Raw genomic sequence first — 20128 nt, 5'->3', positions numbered from 1 at the left:
CACAGCTGTAATCACTCTTAGAGACTGACCCAGAAAGACTAATCACTCTTAGAGACTGACCCAGAAAGACTACAGCTGTAATCACTCTTAGAGACTGACCCAGAAAGACTCACAGCTGTAATCACTCTTAGAGACTGACCCAGAAAGACTGACAGCTGTAATCACTCTTAGAGACTGACCCAGAAAGACTCACAGCTGTAATCACTCTTAGAGACTGACCCAGAAAGACTCACAGCTGTAATCACTCTTAGAGACTGACCCAGAAAGACTCACAGCTGTAATCACTCTTAGAGACTGACCCAGAAAGACTCACAGCTGTAATCACTGCCCAAGGTGATTCCAACATGTATTGATTCAGGGGGTTGAATACTTATCTAATCAAGATATCAGTATTATTATTATTTTTTTTATCCCACTTTGACATTAAAAATTACAATTACATCCATTTGAATTCCACTTCGTAACAATAAAATGTGTAAAAAGTTGAGGGTAAAGGTTGAGTGGTGTGAATACTTTATGAAGGCACTGTATGCCTAACAGTCTCCACACTGTGGGTGATTTGAGGAAATAACAGCTCTATGGCCCCAAAACACCTGGACATGGGGCAATATGTAAACTAGTTGATTTGGTCCAGAGTCATGTGCTTCAGAATCAGATCAACAGCCATTAGAATGCTACAGAAAAACATGTTAACATCTTATCAAGGCCAACTCAGGACACTTCCAGTTCACTTCCTGAGCCTGGCCTGACCCCGCAAGAGCACACTGGTTTCTCTATTGCATTTACTTCTGTCTTTAGAAGATGTATTTCTAAAACAAAAAACATGTTTCCCCTATTCACACAATGAGGGCCTTTGTGAGGCTGTTGGAGTATCAGGCATTGGACAAATACATGGATGGAGGACTTGGACACGGTGGAAACACAAGAGTAGCACATTATAATCAGCAGGGTAGCTAGTCAGTCATTAGCAGGCAACGCTGATGGGAATGAACGCCACAAGAATTTTCATATGACCACAACAAGAAGGCAAGAACTATGCAACCCACCTAAATTAGGCACCAAACTATCATCTAGCATTAGATAGAGACAGAAGGAGAAAGATTCCCAAACCTTCCATAAAGCCATCACCTACAGAGAGATGAACCTGGAGAAGAGTCCCCTAAGCATGCTGGTCCTGGGGCTCTGTTCACAAACAGACCCCACAGAGCCCCAGGACAGCAACAGAATTAGACCCAACCAAATCATGAGAAAAACTAAAAGATAAATTACTTAACACATTGGAAAGAATAAAAAAAATATATATAAACTATTTTTAAAGGAGCAAACTAGAATGCCATTTGTCCCTAAACAGAGAGAACACAGTGGCAGAATACCTGACCACTGGGACTGACCCTAAACAGAGAGAACACAGTGGCAGAATACCTGACCACTGGGACTGTCCCTAAACAGAGAGAACACAGTGGCAGAATACCTGACCACTGGGACTGACCCAAACTTAAGGAAAGCTTTAACTATGTACAGACTCAGTGAGCATTGCCTTGAGAAAGCCGGCCTTCTCTTGCCTACGGCGGCCTATGTGCTCACTGCCCACAAAATTAGGTGGAAAATGAGCTGCAATTCATAACCTCCTGCCAAATGTATGACCATATTAGAGAGACATATTTTCCTCAGATTACACAGATCCACAAAGAATTTGAAAACAAACCTAATTTTGATAAACTCTACTGGGTGAAATACCAGTGTGCATCACAGCAGCAAGATTTGTGACCTGTTGCCACAAGAAAAGGGCAACCAGTGAAGAACAAACACCATTGTAAATACAACCCATATTTATGTTTATTTATTTTCCCTTTTGTACTTTAACCATTTGTACATTGTTACAGCACTGTAGATATACATAATATGACATTTCAAATGTCTATTATTTTTACTGTACATTTTTGTTTATTTCACTTTTGTTTATTGTTTATTTCACTTGCTTTGGCAATGTAAACATATGTTTCCCATGCCAATAAAGCCCTTAAATTGAATTGAAAGAGAGTGAGAGTAAGGAGAGTGAGAGAGTGAAAGGGAGAAAGTGTGTTTGGGAGCAAAAGAGAGATGACTGGGCCTGACTCGGTTTCTCAGAGCTCCCCTCTTCTAATGTGGGCAGGACCTTGACCTGTGTGTTTGTGGGGAGGGGGAGGGGGCATGCTGGTGATTAGGCACAGCAGGGTGGAATTTGTCACTGTTTAACAGGGCTGCGTGTACCTCACACTATTTTAGCTTCCCAGGCCACACAGGTCCTCTTCACACAGTCACAGTTTATCCCCAGGTCCTCGGCCCTGTCCTCAACTATACATACAGGCTCTCAATGCTGCCACCAGTCACTCCCTTTAAATCTATGATCTGTCTGTCTGCTCCCCTCTGTAGTGTCATTCTCCATGGACTTGACAGATTAAATCTATGATCTGTCTGTCTGCTCCCCTCTGTAGTGTCATTCTCCATGGACTTGACAGTTTAAATCTATGATCTGTCTGTCTGCTCCCCTCTGTAGTGTCATTCTCCATGGACTTGACAGTTCTTACTGCCCTTCTCAAATTACTCACCATGTTATTCCTTTAAATGGTCTGTCTGTCCAGTCAAACATACAACCTGGGAGAGATCATGTTACTGGGCTGACCTCTCACCTCTCCAATGACAGACAAATGGCAATGTGTTTGCAAAGAATGGATAGAGGGCAAGCAAGGAAACTGCATTCAGTTTTATGAGTGTGCATTCAGTTGCCATGAAAAAAGCTGTGTCTGTGACTGGCTGAGTGGCTGACGCAGAGAGCAGACGTATGCTTGCTTGGAGACAAACAGTAGCCTAATCTGTCTAAGCTGAGAGGCATCAAGGAAGGAGAGTATTTGTCTGAGAGGTTTCTATGGGCCCTGGTCAAAAGTAGTTCACTATATTGAGTAGAGGTTGACCGATTATGATTTTTCAACGCCGATACAGATTATTGGAGGACCAAAAAAAGACGATACCGATTAAATCCGACAATTTTTATTTATTTATTTGTAATAATGACAATTACAACAATACTGAATGAACACAAGTTTTAAACTATTTTAAATCAATAAAAATCCATTTAGACTCAAATAAATAATGAAACATGTTCAATTTGGTTTAAATAATGAAAAAACAAAGTGTTGGAGAAGGAAAAGTGCATGTATTTGCCATGTAAAAAAAAGCTAACGTTTCAGAACATGAGAACATATGAAATCTGGTGGTTCCTTTTAACATGAGACTTCAATATTCCAAGGTAAGAGGTTTTAGGTTGTAGTTATTATAGTATTTATAGGGCTATTTCTCTCTATACCATTTGTATTTCATATACCTTTGACTATTGGATGTTCTTATAGGTACTTTAGTATTGCCAGTGTAACAGTATAGCTTCTGTCCCTCTCCTCGCCCCTACCTGGGATTGAACCAGGAACACATCGACAACAGCCACCTTCGAAGCAGCGTTACCCATCGCTCCACAAAAGCCGCGGCCCTTGCAGAGCAAGGGGAATAACTACTCCAAGTCTCAGAGCGAGTGACGTTTGAAACACTATTAGCGCGCACCCCGCTAACTAGCAGGCCATTTCACATCGGTTACACCAGCCATGAGGCTGATAGGCTTGAAGTCATAAACAGCGCTGTGCTTGTGAAGATCTGCTGGCAAAACGCACAAAAGTGCTGTTTGAATGAATTCTTAGGAGCCTGCTGCTGCCTACCATCGCTCAGTCAGACTGCTCTATCAAATCATAGACTTAATTATAACATAATAACACAGAAATACGAGCCTTAGGTCATTAATACGGTCAAATCCAGAAACTATCATTTCGAAAACAAAAGGTTTATTCTTTCAGTGAAATACGGAACCGTTCGGTATTTTATCTAACGGATGGCATCCCGAAGTCTAAATATTCTTGTTACATTGTACAACCTTCAATGTTATGTCATAATTACATAAAATTCTGGAAAATTAGTTCGCAATGAGCCAGGCTGCCCAAACTGTTGCATATACCCTGACTCTGCGTGCAATGAACGCAAGAGAAGTGACGCAATTTCACCTGGTTAATATTGCCTGCTAACCTGGATTTCTTTTAGCTAAATATGCAGGTTTAAAAAAATATAGGTAAAGATCTGTCGTTCTGGCCCTGAACAAGGTAGTTAACCCACTGTTCCCAGGCCGTCATTGAAAATAAGAATTTGTTCTTAACCGACTTGCCTAGTTAAATAAAGATTAAATAAAAGGTGTAAATATATATAAATAAAAATCGGCAAAATCGCCGTCCAAAATGACCAATTTCCGTTTGTTATGAAACCTTCAAATCTGCCCTAATTAAATCGGCCATTCCGATTAATCGGTCGACCTCTAATATGGAGAATACAAGGGTGCCATTTGGGAAGCAGACATCATTAAAAAAAGTGGAAATTCCCCTCCTCTAGGTCAAAACCGGTACCAACAAACCACAAAGCCTGCCGACCCAGGTGATGAAGTCATTTTACAGGAAAGAGCTTGTCTAAGATAACAGCCTCCATCTCCATCTCTAATCTCACCAAGACAATACACTTTCCGTTTTACTCACCACTCAGGATATAATCATATTCAACAGTAAGAAGTAGTGCTGGGAATTACAAGTTGCCTTAGAGATACAATATGTAAAGCAATTCTATATGAATTGACAATACTGAGATTTTATTGCGATTTGATGTTCCAAACATTTTGCTCACTATACGTGTCTGCTGCAGAAAGACTATAGGACAGCCGTGCTGCAGAGAGACTATAGGACAGCCGTGCTGCAGAGAGACTATAGGACAGCCGTGCTGCAGAGAGACTATAGGACAGCCGTGCTGCAGAGAGACTATAGGACAGCCGTGCTGCAGAGAGACTATAGGACAGCCGTGCTGCAGAGAGACTATAGGACAGCCGTGCTGCAGAGAGACTATAGGACAGCCGTGCCGCAGAGAGACTACAGGACAGCCGTGCCGCAGAGAGACTACAGGACAGCCGTGCCGCAGAGAGACTACAGGACAGCCGTGCCGCAGAGAGACTACAGGACAGCCGTGCCGCAGAGAGACTACAGGACAGCCGTGCCGCAGAGAGACTACAGGACAGCCGTGCCGCAGAGAGACTACAGGACAGCCGTGCCGCAGAGACAGCCGTGCCGCGTCTGCTACAGGACAGCCGTGCCGCAGAGAGACTACAGGACAGCCGTGCCGCAGAGAGACTACAGGACAGCCGTGCCGCAGAGAGACTACAGGACAGCCGTGCCGCAGAGAGACTACAGGACAGCCGTGCCGCAGAGAGACTACAGGACAGCCGTGCCGCAGAGAGACTACAGGACAGCCGTGCCGCAGAGAGACTACAGGACAGCCGTGCCGCAGAGAGACTACAGGACAGCCGTGCCGCAGAGAGACTACAGGACAGCCGTGCCGCGTCTGCTACAGGACAGCCGTGCCGCAGAGAGACTACAGGACAGCCGTGCCGCGTCTGCTACAGGACAGCCGTGCCGCGTCTGCTACAGGACAGCCGTGCCGCGTCTGCTACAGGACAGCCGTGCCGCGTCTGCTACAGGACAGCCGTGCCGCGTCTGCTACAGGACAGCCGTGCCGCGTCTGCTACAGGACAGCCGTGCCGCGTCTGCTACAGGACAGCCGTGCCGCGTCTGCTACAGGACAGCCGTGCCGCGTCTGCTACAGGACAGCCGTGCCGCGTCTGCTACAGGACAGCCGTGCCGCGTCTGCTATAGGACAGCAGTGCTGCATCTGATATAGGTTCAGTTAGGCCTTTTAGATCATGAAAATGAATAATATTACACGAACAGGGAAACCTGATCTTAGATCAGCACTAACACTCTAAGACACTGTTTGAATGCGGATCCAGAAGTCAAGTCACACCAATAGGATGTACTGCTGAGTGCTTCGTGACCAACATCACCACCATCCTGTGACTGAGTCTCCGTATCACTGTGAGCATCCTGTTTCATGCAACAGTCAGAAGACGCACCAATAGAGGTGCAGAGTGAGTGCCTGCCACCACCTACACAGTCCTGTGACTGTCTCGGCTAACATCCTGTTTCACATAATGACAGGCCAGCTGCACAAGTGTCACAATGAGTGAACAGTCAGTCACAGTCAGACACACACACAGCAATTAACGACCAGTGACTCAGAACAAAACCACTCAACTTTCAAAACACAGGATAAGACGTTTGATGGCCTTAAAGCACTAAAATCAAATTAAACATTTGGACAAAGCTCAAAAAGGTGATAAAAAGTAGCAAGCCTAAAAACACTCAAATAAGAGCAATTGTCCCCCAGTATTCTTACACTCTTAGGTCTCAGCTCACATCCGTTTAAGTAAACAGACCACGTCTCCGCTGAGCCTTTCAGAGAGAGAGGACTCGGTAAGACAAGGGAAATGCCACGTCCAATTGGAGGTGTTTTTAGAAAGGAAGGATGAGTGTGTGTGGGGGGGGGTATTCTAACCCCTTTGACAGGCACTCAAGCGAGGTAGTCAGCACTACTCACTGGGATCAAACGGCAGTTCAACATCTATTCCACGTTGGTTCAATGTAATTTCATTAAAATGATGTGGAAACATTGATTGAACCAGTGTGTGCCCAGTGGGTAGGCTGCAACTCTAAAGAGGCCAGCCTGAGACAGCGACCCTGCCTGTGCTTGGGCCTGTGCTTGGGCCTGTGCTTGGGCCTGTGCTTGGGCCTGTGCTTGGGCCTGTGCTTGGGCCTGTGCTTGGGCCGTAGGCCAGAGCGAATCAGAGAAACTATTTTACAACGGGAGAAGAGAGCTGACATTATTATAATTATTTCCATATCACCTTTAATATGATATGTTCCTTCCTATAGGCCTGTTTGCTTTGGCAACGTAAGCCCCTAAACTTCCCAAGGCCAATAAAGTGCGTTGAATTCAACTGAATTGTGAGCGAAGGTGGCAGAGAGAGAGAGAGAGAGAAAGAGGCAGACCATTCCTCAAACCAGACAATGTCCCCAGCATGACACGGGGCCCTAACAGATTCAACCATCCCCCCTCCATCCAGCACCCCTCCTCCCTCCAGCCCCCTCCACTCTCCAGCCCCCTCCACTCTCCAGCCCCCTCCACTCTCCAGCCCCCTCCACCCAGTGTGTTCATTAAGCCCCTCTTCATCTCTTTATCCCCTTTATTTGGAGAAAAGAGAGAGAGAGGAGCAGAGAGGAAGAGAAAGGCAGAGAGGAGAGCGGGAGTCGGGTTCATGGGAGGTAGATAAATAATCCAGAGGTGAAAATGAAATGTAAATCACGAGACGGCTGCAAACACCCCCATCCCACATGAGAACTATTTATAGATGGATACAGCATGATCAAGAGAGAGCGAGGGACTGAGGGAGAGAGCAAGAAAGAGAGAAAGGGACAGAGGGAGAGAGCAAGAAAGAGAGAAAGGGACTGAGGGAGAGAGCAAGAAAGAGAGAAAGGGACAGAGGGAGAGAGCAAGAAAGAGAGAAAGGGACAGAGAGAGCAAGAAAGAGAGAAAGGGACTGAGAAAGAGAGAAAGGGACAGAGGGAGAGAGCAAGAAAGAGAGAAAGGGACAGAGGGAGAGAAACATGAGGGACTGAGGGAGAGAGCAAGAAAGAGAGAAAGGGACAGAGGGAGAGAGCAAGAAAGAGAGAAAGGGACTGAGGGAGAGAGCAAGAAAGAGAGAAAGGGAAAGGACAGAGGGACAGAGAGAGAGCAAAGAAAGAGAGAGGGGACAGAGGGAGAGAGAAGAGAGAACTGGGACAGAGGGAGAGAGCAAGAAAGAGAGAAAGGGACAGAGGGAGAGAGCAAGAAAGAGAGAAAGGGACAGAGGGAGAGAGCAAGAAAGAGAGAAAGGGACAGAGGGAGAGAGCAAGAAAGAGAGAAAGGGACAGAGGGAGAGAGCAAGAAAGAGAGAAAGGGACAGAGGGAGAGAGCAAGAGAGAGACTGAGGGAGAGAGCAAGAAAGAGAGAAAGGGACAGAGGGAGAGAGAGGGAGAAAGAGAGAGAAGGGACAGAGGGAGAGAAGAAAGACAGAGAGAAAGAGGGAGAGAGCATGAGGGACTGAGGGAGAGAGCAAGAAAGAGAGAAAGGGACAGAGGGAGAGAGCAAGAAAGAGAGAAAGGGACAGAGGGAGAGATACATGAGGGAATGAGTGAGAGAGAGACCAAGAGAAAGTGAGAGGGGAGGGGGCACGGCACAGATAATGCAGTAATTGACACGGAGACATGGACGAGGAAAGAGAGCTTTCTATCTGTTTCCTTAATTCAACCTCAGAGAAGAGGGGGATGAGAGCAGAGAATGGGCACAGAGTAGAGAGGGAGAGAATGAGTGAGGGAGGGAGGAGACCGTGATTCATCCTCTTGGAGACCAGCCTTGTATGAAAACTGCACTTTAACGGCCTATTTACTGTGGACACACACACACACACACACACACACACACACACACACACACACACACACACACACACACACACACACACACACACACACACACACGCTGTGCTGCTGTACAATGGTTTGGTTTTAATACAGCCCTGAATGAGGCCAGTGAGAGATTGGGCACACGGGACAGAGTGGGTAACTACCTTTACAAAGACGTCCCTGGTTTATAGGCTAAATGGATCGCCGGTTTAGAGGTGGTTTTCATCAGCCCTAATTTGACACAAAATTGTGTCTTACTTCTTGAAAGAGTTTTCATTGGTGGTCCTTTTAACCATTTCCTTACCAGGAAAACAGCACTAGTCTGTTCACTGTAGACCCAAATAACTGTTTCAATATAACCTACTCCTTTACTTTCAACACAAACAAATTCAGGCCTGAGCATGTGGAGGAATGATTAGTCAGACAAACTCCTCGTATCCAGCCTTAACTTCAGGCCGTATCTGACAGCTAGCATCAATGACACACCTGTCCCTTTTAATCTGTTGTGACTGACCCCTCCTCCTCTGTGCTCAACCACCTGTAGAACCTATTTACCCACATCCTGAAACAGTCAGGTCCATGTAGATCCACCTGTATCTGGCCTGACTCACTGCTGAATCGGTCTCTTATCTGTTAGAACATGCTCTGGTCCCTCCAGCTCAAACGCCTGTATATCCCTGTTCCTCATTATTACATCTCTACTCACATCCTGAGAGAAAAAAAGACAGTCGGGTCTGTTTCTATTTAACTGAACTCACCTCAATCTACCTGCTCAGTGAACGACCCCCTGTAGGACCCAGCTAGTCAAGTCATTATGCCACCGACATCCTGAGAGACAGACATGTTTCTAGATCTACCTGATCCTGACTCACTGCGTCACTGATCCTGAGTCACTACTGCTGGGGGATGGAACTCGTTCTGTTGAAACTGACTTGAAATACCTGGCACAGGTTCTGTCAGTCACTACCTTGGCAACATATTAAAACATTCCGGACTCTTTGAAGCACTTAAATAAACATCAGAATTCTAAGAATATGTGTAGATATTACATGGACAGTGTATTTTATAGAAGTACAACTATATTAAGTATAAAAGGAGCCGGTTTGTGTCTCAGACTGATGTTGAGTTGTGTTTGTTTTTCACCAGACTAGAGGCAAGTATATAATCTTACAATTTTACACCAAGATGTTTTTGGGGAAGATTTTGTGGTAATCTATAGCCTAAATCTTTACATAAATCTAACAAATACTTTAATACCATTTCCCCAAAAAGAATAGACCTTTGCCCAGTCTCTCCAACATGCTAATGAGAGATGATGGAAGAGAAGGAGGAAGGTGTTGGGATCCTTGATGTTTTCCACAGAATAACACTCCAACTTAATAGCCTTGACTCCAAACAGATTCTCCGTTTCAGCATTTACTATGGTGAAACGGAGCATATTCATTTGGATTCCAGGGCACCAATTTAAAGCATCTTTCCAGTGAAAATCTCACTTTTAAAAGTTCACATACCCAAATAATGTTGTGGATTCTAGCCGAGCTGGCCAATCAGTGGTCTACTTTAATGACCGGTATACGCCCACACCATTCTGTTGTTGGGGAATGCCCACATCATTCAAACACAAAAAAGCTACTTCCTAACATAATTAAACATATTGTAATTATAGGTCATATTTACTAGAAGAAAGAGACAGAGGGTGAGAGACAGAGAGAGACTCTGCTCCATGTAGGGCAGGCTGCTAGCTGGTGTCTGAGATGACACACATGCACACCAAGGCTCTAGCGCACAGAGGCTGTAGAGTCTGTAGCACACCGAGGCTGTAGAGTCTGTAGCACACCGAGGCTGTAGAGTCTGTAGCACACAGAGGCTGTAGAGTCTGTAGCACACAGAGGCTGTAGAGTCTGTAGCACACAGAGGCTGTAGAGTCTGTAGCACACAGAGGCTGTAGAGTCTGTAGCACACAGAGGCTGTAGAGTCTGTAGCACACAGAGGCTGTAGAGTCTGTAGCACACAGAGGCTGTAGAGTCTGTAGCACACAGAGGCTGGAGTCTGTAGCACACAGAGGCTGGAGTCTGTAGCTGGAGTCTGTACACACAGAGGCTGGAGTCTGTCTGTCTGTAGCACACAGAGGCTGTAGAGTCTGTAGCACACAGAGGCTGTAGAGTCTGTAGCACACAGAGGCTGTAGAGTCTGTAGCACACAGAGGCTGTAGAGTCTGTAGCACACAGGCTGTAGAGTCTGTAGCACACAGAGGCTGTAGAGTCTGTAGCACACAGAGGCTGTAGAGGCTGTAGCACACAGAGGCTGTAGCACACAGAGGCTGTAGAGTCTGTAGCACACAGAGGCTGTAGAGTCTGTAGCACACAGAGGCTGTAGAGTCTGTAGCACACAGAGGCTGTAGAGGCTGTAGCACACAGAGGCTGTAGCACACAGAGGCTGTAGAGTCTGTAGCACACAGAGGCTGTAGCACACAGAGGCTGTAGCACACAGAGGCTGTAGAGTCTGTAGCACACAGAGGCTGTAGAGGCTGTAGCACACAGAGGCTGTAGAGGCTGTAGCACACAGAGGCTGTAGAGGCTGTAGCACACAGAGGCTGTAGAGGCTGTAGCACACAGAGGCTGTAGAGGCTGTAGCACACAGAGGCTGTAGCACACCAAGGCTGTAGTACATTATAGTTATCTGTGTTAAAGGCCAAACCACTGACAGGAAACTATACATTTCCCCTTCCCTTACACAAAATGTACACGCAGGGTGAGGGGGTGTGTGTTTGTGTGTGTTTAAGAGAGAACATGAGGGGGGAAAAACATAGCGAAAAGTACATACAGTCTATCGTTCTAAGACGAGGTGTAAATGTTGCTCCTCTGCTTAAATTAATACTGCAGGTCTATAAATAACCTGCTTTGACTGGTGTTGCAGAACTCACGCTACTCACTGACAAAACTGAAACCTTGCAGAGAGACAGTGTACACATCCACGGCAGGGTGAGAGAGAAAACACACCATGTCCCGCTTGAACGGCACACTCACACATAGTGTCAAACACACACACACACACACAGTATGCTCTTTCCAGAACAGTCTGACCAGGTGAATCCTGGTGAAAGATATGATCCCTTATTGACGTCACTTGTTAAATCCACTTCAATCAGTGTAGATGAAGGGGAGGAGACGGGTTAAAGAAGGAGTGTTAAGCCTTGTGATAACTGACACAAAATATGTAAATGCCTGTGAACAGCGTATGGTAGTAGGTGCCAGATGCACCGGTTTCTGTCAAGAACTGCAACGCTGCTGGGTTTTCCCACAGTCAACAGTTTCCCGTGTGTATCAAGAATGGTTAACCACCCAAAGGACATTCAGACAACTTAACAACTGTGGGACGCAGTCAACATGGCCAGCATCCCTGTGAAACGCTGTCGACACCTTGTAGAGTCCATGACCTGACGAGTTGAAGCTGTTCTGAGGGACAAAGGGGGCTGGTGCAACTCAATATTAGGAAGGTGTTCCTGATGTTTGGTATACTCCGTATGTGCACACATCACGGTCAAAACACATACACTATTGTTTGACCACTATTCAAACAGAGGAGAACACACACAGACATACAGCTAGCACCACCTGTACTCACAGTCACAAACACACCAACATACAGCTAGCACCACCTGTACTCACAGTCACAAACACACCGACATACAGGCTAGCACCACCTGCACTCACAGTCACAAACACACCGACATACAGCTAGCACCACCTGTACTCACAGTCACAAACACACCAACATACGGCTAGCACCACCTGTACTCACAGTCAAACACACTGACATACAGCTAGCACCCCCTGTACTCACAGTCACAAACACACCAACATACGGCTAGCACCACCTGTACTTAGCACCACCTGTACTCACAGTCACACCGACATAAGGCTAGCACCACCTGTACTCACAGTCACAAACACACCGAAATACAGCTAGCACCACCTGTACTCACAGTCACACCAACATAAGGCTAGCACCACCTGTACTCACAGTCACACCTGTACTCACAGTCACACACGACATAAGGCAGCACCACCTGTACATACAAACACACCGACATAAGGCTAGCACCACCTGTACTCACAGTCACAAACACACCGACATAAGGCTAGCACCACCTGTACTCACAGTCACACCACACATAAGGCTAGCACCACCTGTACACAGTCACACCGACATAAGGCTAGCACCACCTGTACTCACAGTCACAAACACACCGACATAAGGCTAGCACCACCTGTACTCACAGTCACACCAACATAAGGCTAGCACCACCTGTACACACAGTCACACCGGCTAGCACCACCTGTACTCACAGTCACACCAACATAAGGCTAGAACCACCTGTACTCACAGTCACACCGACATAAGGCTAGCACCACCTGTACTCACAGTCACACCAACATAAGGCAGCACCACCTGTACTCACAGTCACAAACACACACATATACGGTTAGCACCACCTGTACTCACAGTCACAAACACATGAAAACACTGCTCCAACATGCACCATTAGCCACTCAGAGAAAAACAGAGACAGACTGACAGCAGACATGACAGGCCTTAGAGTGAGTAGGTGAGTGTTAGGTTGTTGAAGTAACTGGCTTTACTACCACTAGGTTCAGCGCGGTCATTCATCCAGTGACCATCTGCTCATGAGGGGAAACCCCCTGAGGCCTGAGAGTCGAACCCTCTAAGCTGCTGGTGTGTGTCTGTGATAGAAGTTTCATCTATGTCCTAATGGTTCCAGACTAGATTGGGACAGCATCAGTCAGGCCCACCAGGATTCCTGCAGCTCCAGGAGCACATGGTACAGGGTGCTGCCTAGCCCCATCTGATCCCCTCCGGCTAGGCAGGGATAAGTACACAACACCCCTGAGGAGAAGGTCTGTCAGGGAAGTAAATGTGTCACTGGGGTCTGGGAACAGGCTGGGTAGAGGCTAGAGAAGAGTAGAGGCTGGGTCCTGGGTGCAGGCTGGGTAGAGGCTAGAGAAGGGTAGAGGCTGGGTCCTGGGTGCAGGCTGGGGAGAGGCTGGGTACAGGCTGGGTACAGGCTGGGTACAGGCTGGGTATGGGATGGGTACAGGCTGGGTATGGGATGGGTACAGGCTGGGTATGGGATGGGTACAGGCTGGGTACAGGCTGGGTATGGGATGGGTACAGGGTATGGGATGGGTACAGGCTGGGTATGGGATGGGTACAGGCTGGGTATGGGATGGGTACAGGCTGGGTATGGGATGGGTACAGGCTGGGTACAGGCTGGGTATAGGATGGGTACAGGCTAGTGACGGGTACAGGCTGGGTATGGGCTAGGATTGGGATAGGTACTGGCTGAGTAGAGGCTAGGGATGTGTACAGGCTGGGTATGGGCTGGGTATGGGCTAGGGTTGGGATTGGGATAGGTACTGGCTGAGTAGAGGCTAGGGATGTGTACAGGCTGGGTATGGGCTAGGGTTGGGATAGGTACTGGCTGAGTAGAGGCTAGGGATGTGTACAGGCTGGGTATGGGCTAGGGTTGGGATAGGTACTGGCTGAGTAGAGGCTAGGGATGTGTACAGGCTGGGTATGGGCTAGGATTGGGATAGGTACTGGCTGAGTAGAGGCTAGGGATGTGTACAGGCTGGGTATGGGCTAGGGTTGGGATAGGTACTGGCTGAGTAGAGGCTAGGGATGTGTACAGGCTGGGTATGGGCTAGGGTTGGGATAGGTACTAGCTGAGTAGAGGCTAGGGATGTGTACAGGCTGGGTATGGGCTAGGATTGGGATAGGTACTGGCTGAGTAGAGGCTCCCAGGCTGGGTATGGGATTTGGGATAGGTACTGGCTGAGTAGAGGCTAGGGATGTGTACAGGCTGGGTACAGGATTGGGATAGGTACTGGCTGAGTAGAGGCTAGGGTGTACAGGCTGGGTATGGGCTAGGGTTGGGATAGGTACTGGCTGAGTAGAGGCTAGGGATAAGTCTCTCTCTCCCATGTTCCAAACCACACAGTGCTGTAGCCAGACACTTCGGATTCATGCACACTAGGGACACTAGGGATTCATGCATCAATAACTCTCTCCCTCTCCCTGCAATAACTCTTCCCTTCCCTCTTCCTTTATCAGGGATGTCTGTCTCCATCAGCATCTTATACACAACAGCAGAACACTTCCTGTCTGATAGATTGAATCTCACAGCCCATACACAAACAAACAGGGCTCCAATGCATATTGCACACACAGCTGACAGACAAGAGAGCGAGACATAGTTTACTCTCAAATATTTATAGGGCCAAGAGGGGATAGAAGCTTTTCAGACCAGTCCCAGTCATCAGGGACATTCACTGCAGCTCACTCACATAATGTGCTATACTGTATGCAGGTTAGATTTCGTATGTCCGATCGGAGTTTCAGTCCAGCTCCCTGGCTAGAGTCAGACAGATTGAGATCAGAACCTGCTCTCCCTGGCAGACTGGACTGTGTTGCAGTGGGCTACCAGACACAGAGGAACAGAAAGACAGAGTGACTGTTACAGGTTGTTTTTTCCATTTATGTTTTGAAGATGGAATATTAGCACGTAGGGCACACTGACTGGTTTCTTCTCATTAGTCAGTATGTGTTACAGCTGTACTGGTTGCCATCTCGTTAGTGGGAAGGTGTTTCACCTGTGCTGGCCCAGGTGTCATTTAAGAGTGGCTGGCCCAGGTGTCATTTAAGAGTGGCTGGCCCAGGTGTCATTTAAGAGTGGCTGGCCCAGGTGTCATTTAAGAGTGGCTGGCCCAGGTGTCATTTAAGAGTGGCTGGCCCAGGTGTCATTTAAGAGTGGCTGGCCCAGGTGTCATTTAAGAGTGGCTGGCCCAGGTGTCATTTAAGAGTGGCTGGCCCAGGTGTCATTTAAGAGTGGCTGGCCCAGGTGTTATTTAAGAGTGGCTGGCCCAGGTGTCATTTAAGAGTGGCTGGCCCAGGTGTTATTTAAGAGTGGCTGGCCCAGGTGTTATTTAAGAGTGGCTGGCCCAGGTGTCATTTAAGAGTGGCTGGCCCAGGTGTCATTTAAGAGTGGCTGGCCCAGGTGTCATTTAAGAGTGGCTGGCCCAGGTGTTATTTAAGAGTGGCTGGCCAGGTGTTATTTAAGAGTGGCTGGCCCAGGTGTTATTTAAGAGTGGCTGGCCCAGGTGTCATTTAAGAGTGGCTGGCCCAGGTGTCATTTAAGAGTGGCTGGCCCAGGTGTTATTTAAGAGTGGCTGGCCCAGGTGTTATTTAAGAGTGGCTGGCCCAGGTGTTATTTAAGAGTGGCTGGCCCAGGTGTTATTTAAGAGTGGCTGGCCCAGTGCTCCTGAGAGACGTGGAACAGACAAACAATCCTTTATCTGATCTTCCCTGTTCTCATTTTGCTTCCTATCTTTAAGTTTGGTGTGGGATTTTATTTTGTTTGCCTGTTCTGAGGCAAATGTAGTGGGTCTCATGGTGGGGGTGTTAATTAAGTTCCAGTTGTTGTTGCTAGGCAACTTTCAGAGGACACCCCCATGAGCATCTTTCAGAACCCTTCCTAAAACCCCACCAGTTTTGTTTTGGTGGTTGTCAGTGACTCTTCGCTAGTTTGAGCGACATCATTTGGTTTTCTGGCTGGGGACGTAACAGACCGAGAACGAGAGACCGACAGAGACACGAGAGGGAGGCAAGTTGCGACTCACAATCTTACAACTTTAGCAGAACAACAAACATATTTGTCCTCCTGTCCAAGAAGACTGATAGACGTGTGGTAGCCTCACAAGCTGTTTTAGGCTTAATGACCCGTCTTTTAACCCCAGACAGGGTCCAATTGTGACTGCTCTCTCACTACTACTACCAGGGTCTTGGTCAAATATTGACTTAGGCCAGAAGACGCTACAACAGGGAGGAACAATAGAGCTGCTCAGGTAACAATTGTTTAACGGCCCCTTCCCTTGGGTGTGTCTGGTCAAACCCAAATCAACGTTTGTCACATCCTACCTCAACAGGACCACAGGGAAATAATTATGCTCCAGGGAGCCTAGTTTAGTAAGTCAGGCACAGAACTGCCTAGTGCAGGATTCCCCAACTGGTGGCCCACAGGTTGAATTTGTAAAACAGATGCAGCCAGAGCAGGAATGGTGTCTAGGACCCGGCCTGAGACTCTCCATATAAAATAGATGCAGCCAGAGCAGGAATAGTGTCTAGGACCCGGCCTGAGACTCTCCATATAAAATAGATGCAGCCAGAGCAGGAATGGTGTCTAGGACCCGGCCTGAGACTCTCCATATAAAATAGATGCAGCCAGAGCAGGAATGGTGTCTAGGACCCGGCCTGAGACTCTCCATATAAAATAGATGCAGCCAGAGCAGGAATGGTGTCTAGGACCCGGCCTGAGACTCTCCATATAAAATAGATGCAGGAATGGTGTCTAGGACCCGGCCTGAGACTCTCCATATAAAATAGATGCAGCCAGAGCAGGAATGGTGTCTAGGACCCGGCCTGAGACTCTCCATATAAAATAGATGCAGCCAGAGCAGGAATGGTGTCTAGGACCCGGTCTGGCCTGAGACTCTCCATATAAAATAGATGAGTCGGCCGGTTGCAGCCCTGCTCTGCCACAGACCCACGTGCACACAAACAGTCTGAATATTTCGCAGACTCCAGATTTATCCCTGCCTGCCTGCAAACCATGTGACTGGCTGATGCAGGGCCAGACAGGGAATGAGATGGCATTACACAGACTGCAGGTTGGTGCATACGGTAAAACAAGCTGTATAACAGAGCTGGAGGGAGGGGAGGGTGGGTGAGAGGGGAGGGTGGGTGAGAGGGGAGGGTGGGTGAGAGGGGAGGGTGGGTGGGTGAGAGGGGAGGGTGGGTGGGTGAGAGGGAGGAGAGGGAGTGACACATGCATATCAAGTCATGGCAAGACATTCATTTGTATACCTTTGGTTCCATGTTTCTAAACACAACCGGCAATATAAAGTCATGAGTAGTGTTAGAATACCCATACTATCATACTGTATACTACCTACTTAATGGGTACACACACACTGTACATTCCTTTTAGTATACTGTATGAACGCTAGCGTTTCAGTCTACCGGAAGTTGATGCTGTTGCTATGCAACCTCTTGCTAGCTTGTTAGCATAACAAATGACTAGCTAGACATTTTACAATTTCGGGTGTATTCGTAAATTCAACCTGGAGTGCCAGAGTGTACTCTGGGCGTTCGTAAATCCAGAGCGTTATCAGATTGTCCGTTTCGCTCTCGGAGCAATAAGCATATAATATACTCAATTCACTTCACAAATAGCACAGTTAGTGTGGTTAGTATGAGTATTGGAACACAGTTATGGTTTCCCAGAAGCCCCAGCTGCCTGACTGTAGGCTTTTATTATTAAGTGTCGGCTCTTTGACAACATGACACACATGGCTTGTGAGGGAGGAGTCATCTTAACAGATCTACTGTACACTGGTGATGGAGCTCATTTCCTGACTAAGAGAATGGGAACCAATCAGGTTCTCTGTAAGGGAGAACCAAATCATATTGGTCCTTTTTGACACTAGAGAGTAGTGATCCCTTATTAGAGCAGGTATGGAACAAACCCTGCAGTGCATAGCAAATATCTCTATAGGATTGGTCATCCCTGCTGTAGTAAAGGGACTGAAAGCAGCAGTAGGACACAGTCATGAAGGACACTTAAAGATAATTACCTGAAAAGAGAGAAGAGCACATAGCATTGGATTGGTGATATCATTGGCTGGAGGGTGTTACGTTCCACCATTGATAAATCCATGAGGGAGGGTGTCTGCGAGTACAAACCTCTAAAGGCAGCAGTACAGGACCACTGCGTCATGGCCTGGCCTTGCACTGTAGAGTTCAGTTCACCACATAGCAGAGACATTAACATTCTTCCACTAGTTATCTGGAGCTGAGAGGAGACATGAGAGCACCGGTCAGCTGAAGCAGGCAGGCCTTCTCTCCCCCCCTCGCTCTTACAAGCAGGCAGGCAGGCCAACACTCATCCCCTCCCCCACCTTTACTCTCTTCTCCCTCCCCACCTCTATTCGCTCTCTCCCTCCCCACCTCTATTCGCTCTCTCCCTCCCCACCTCTATTCTCTCTCTCCCTCCCCACCTCTATTCTCTCTCTCCCTCCCCACCTCCCCACCTCTATTCTCTCTCCCTCCCCACCTCTATTCTCTCCCCTCCCTCCCCACCTCTATTCTCTCTCTCCCCACCTCCCCACCTCTATTCTCTCTCTCCCTCCCCACCTCTATTCTCTCTCTCCCTCCCCACCTCTATTCTCTCTCTCCCTCCCCACCTCTATTCTCTCTCTCCCTCCCCACCTCTATTCTCTCTCTCCCTCCCCACCTCTATTCTCTCTCTCCCCACCTCCCCACCTCTATTCTCTCTCTCCCTCCCCACCTCTATTCCCTCCCCACCTCTATTCTCTCCTCCCCCCCACCTCTATTCTCTCTCTCCCTCCCCACCTCTATTCTCTCTCTCCCTCCCCACCTCTACCTCTCCCTCCCCATTCTCTCTCTCCCTCCCCACCTCTATTCTCTCTCTCCCTCCCCACCTCTATTCTCTCTCTCCCTCCCCACCTCTATTCTCTCTCTCCCTCCCCACCTCTATTCTCTCTCTCCCTCCCCACCTCTATTCTCTCTCTCCCTCCCCACCTCTATTCTCTCTCTCCCTCCCCACCTCTATTCTCTCTCTCCCTCCCCACCTCTATTCTCTCTCTCCCTCCCCACCTCTATTCTCTCTCTCTCTCTCCCTCCCTTTTCTTCTCTCCCTCCCTCCCTCTCTCCCTCCCCACCTATTCTCTCCCTCCCTCCCTTTATTCTCTCCCTCCCTCCCTTTATTCTCTCCCTCCCTCCCTTTATTCTCTCCCTCCCTCCCTTTATTCTCTCCCTCCCTCCTGTCTGTCTCAAACTACCAAGGTGAGGGGTGACATGTGCGCACTGAGCCAACCCAACACGTCACAGGGAAAGCAGTGAAAGGACATACCAGTGCAGAGAGAGTGTGGGAGAGATGATCATGGAAAATGCAGACAGTTACACACCAACTGGTGATCAAATAACCACAGAAACATGAGCTCAATTATGAGTTCCACATATGAGGGATTTTAACATCTAACACACACACACACACACACACACAGCCCTGTAGATGACATGGGAATATGTTGACATTGACAGGTCACCTGAACCGCGGTGACAGCAGGCACAGTGACATAGGCTAGAGGACACAGCGTGCTTCCACTGTCACCGGGCTGTGTCTCTGTTACTGCCTCAGTCAGGATGATTTTGTTGTCTTACATTACATCCTTATTCTATAATGGGGTAAATACAACTTCCTCATCAATCTACATTAAAATACCTCATAATGACAAAACAACAACAGGTTTTTAGAAATGTATGTAAATGTATAAAAACCATTTGCTATGAGACTTGAAATTGAGCTCAGGTGCATCCTGTTTCCATTGATCATCCATGTGTTGTTTCTACAACTTGATTTGAGTCCACCAGGCCATACTGAGCAATCGGGGGAGAAGGGCCTTGGTCACTCTGACAGAGCTCCAGAGTTGCTCTGTGGAGATGGGAGAGCCTTCCAGGCCCAGGCGAATCAATTCTAAATGGCACTAGCAGTTCGCAAAGTAGCCTAAGCGGAAAGT

General features: G+C 47.7%; 1 protein-coding gene across 1 annotated transcript in view; it reads right to left on the bottom strand.

Moving 5' to 3' along the window:
* wnk1b (WNK lysine deficient protein kinase 1b) overlaps positions 1–20128 on the bottom strand; it is a 209215-nt gene that overhangs the window by 163732 nt on the left and 25355 nt on the right. The gene's annotated exons all lie outside the window — the stretch shown is intronic.

Source organism: Oncorhynchus gorbuscha, unplaced genomic scaffold (genome assembly GCF_021184085.1).
Source record: "Oncorhynchus gorbuscha isolate QuinsamMale2020 ecotype Even-year unplaced genomic scaffold, OgorEven_v1.0 Un_scaffold_925, whole genome shotgun sequence".
NCBI lineage: Eukaryota > Metazoa > Chordata > Actinopteri > Salmoniformes > Salmonidae > Oncorhynchus > Oncorhynchus gorbuscha.
Note: the sequence above shows the minus strand (reverse complement) of the source record. Positions and strands in the feature narration are given on the sequence as shown.